The sequence below is a fragment of the Aquarana catesbeiana genome, linkage group LG02 (assembly GCF_042186555.1).
Source record: "Aquarana catesbeiana isolate 2022-GZ linkage group LG02, ASM4218655v1, whole genome shotgun sequence".
Taxonomy (NCBI): domain Eukaryota; kingdom Metazoa; phylum Chordata; class Amphibia; order Anura; family Ranidae; genus Aquarana; species Aquarana catesbeiana.
In genome coordinates, this window is record NC_133325.1 from 45,563,598 (window position 1) to 45,566,097 (window position 2,500).

The 2,500-nt window shown below is 42.1% G+C and overlaps 1 protein-coding gene across 2 annotated transcripts in view; it reads right to left on the reverse strand.

The window, feature by feature from the left end:
- Positions 1-2,500, reverse strand: part of CCDC90B (coiled-coil domain containing 90B) — a 64,991-nt gene that overhangs the window by 40,140 nt on the left and 22,351 nt on the right. The gene's annotated exons all lie outside the window — the stretch shown is intronic.

Genomic DNA, 2,500 nt, shown 5'->3' on the forward strand with positions numbered 1-2,500 from the left:
TAATCACCCCGTGCTGCATTTCTTGATGCCTAATAAAAAAAGAACCCGTAACATAAATTTGATACGAGAGCATTCAGTTAGTCATTGTATGACATCATTTGATATAGCTGGTATGCTGAACATTGTCATCAAATATTCAGGGAAATTCGAGTCTTTCCACAAAGCAACATTCCACTCGCTTTACATAAAATTTCTTTACAAGGGCGACATAAGGACGTTCGCACGGGAAAATGTCAAGTGGCACTTTCAATGAGTTTTCCTTCTACGCCGGTAATGAGCGAGAAAGACATAAAAAAACAGTGAAAACAGAAATAATCCACTTAGCACGATCTAGAGGGCACAAAAAATAAACACCTTCTATTATTCACAGAGAACACAAGAACATAAAGCCAAACTGGAGGCTCGAAATCCCTTCCAATTACCCCTTCCTTACACTAAAGCCTCCCCAACTCCTATAAAAAAAAATAATATGTATACAAAGCTTTTTTTCCAGGTGTCTTTGGTCTAGTTGTGCGACATCACAGGTCCTCTTCATCCCCCGTAGGTGGAGAAATGGATGGGGCAAAATACCGTCCAATTCTTGAGGAACATCTGCTGCCCTCTGCCAGAAAGTTGTCAATGGGAAGAAGGTTTACCTTCCAACATGACAATGACCCAAAGCACACAGCAAAAATTACCGCACAGTGGTGGGAGGAGAAAAAGAAGAATGTCCTTGCATGGCCTAGTCAGAGACTTAAACCCCATTGAAAATCTGTGGAATGACTTGAAGACTGCAGTCCACAAATGGTCACAATCAAATATAACTGAACTTCAGCAGTTCTGCAAAGAAGAGTGGGCCAATATTGCAAAGTCTAGATGTGAAAAGTTAGTACAGACATATCCCTATAGGACTAAAGGCTGGATCTAAAGCAAAAGGGGGTCCAACAAAATACTGACACAAGGGGGGGGTGATCCTTTCTCCAACTTAGTGAATCTGTTTTTGAATTTGTGTTCTACCTTTCACTTGGATGTTATAAGTTGCACTGAGTAAATACAGCTGCATAAACAAAAATGGTGTTGGTCTTTATTTCAGGCTGCAAAGCAACAAAATGTGATTATTTTAAAGTGGGGGGGGGTGATTCTTTCTATAACCACTATCTATCTATATAGGGATCTCTCTTTCTCTATATATCTATATATATCTATATATATATCTATATATATATCTATATATATATCTCAATCTCTATCTATATAGCTCTCTATCCATCTCTCTCTATATCTATCTCTCTCTATATCTATCTCTCTCTATCTCTCTATATCTATCTCTCTCTATCTCTCTATATCTATCTCTCTATCCCTCTCTCTATCCCTCTCTCTATCCCTCTCTCTATCCCTCTCTTCTATCCCTCTCTCTATCCCTCTCTCTATCCCTCTCTCTATCTACGCATACACACAGTATCTCACAAAAGTGAGTACACCCCTCACATTTTTGTAAATATTTTATTCTATCTTTTCATGTGACAACACAAGAAATGACACTTTGCTACAATGTAAAGTAGTGAGTGTACAGCTTGTATAACAGTGTAAATTTGCTGTCCCCTCAAAATAACTCAACACACAGCCATTAATGTCTAAACCGCTGCAACAAAGTGAGTACACCCCTAAGTGAAAATGTCCAAATTGGCCCAATTAGCCATTTTCCCTCCCCGGTGTCATGTGACTCGTTAGTGTTACATGGTATCAGGTGTGATTGGGAAGCAGGTGTGTTAAATTTGAATGTGTCTATGGGAATGTTTGACCATTCTTCCAGAAGCGCATTTGTGAGGTCAGGCACTGATGTTGGATGAGAAGGGCCTGGATAGCAGTCTCCGCTCTAATTCACCCCAAAGGTGTTCTATCGGGTTGAGATCAGGACTCTGTGCAGGCCAGTCAAGTTCATCCACCCCAAACTCGCTCATCCATGTCTTTATGGACCTTGCTTTGTGCACTGGTCCAAATCATTTGGTGGAGGGGGGATTATGGTTTGGGGTTGTTTTTCAGGGGTTGGGCTTGACCCCTTAGTTCCAGTGAAGGTAACTCTGAAGGCGTCAGCATACCAAGACATTTTGGACGATTTCATGCTCCCAACTTTGTGGAACAGTTTGGGGATGACCCCTTCCTGTTCCAACATGACTGTGCACCAGTGCACAAAGCAAGGTCCATAAAGACATGGATGAGCGAGTTTGGGGTGGAGGAACTTGACTGGCCGGCACAGAGTCCTGACCTCAACCCTATAGAACACCTTTGGGATGAATTAGAGCAGAGACTGCGAGCCAGGCCTTCTTGCCCAATATCAGTGCCTGACCTCACAAATGCCCTTCTGGAAGAATGGTCAAACATTCCCATAGACACACTCCTAAACCTTGTGGACAGCCTTCCCAGAAGAGTTGAAGCTGTTATAGCTGCAAAGGGTGGGCCAACTCAATATTGAACCCTACGGACTAAGACTGGGGTGCAATTAAAGTGCGTGTAAAGGCAG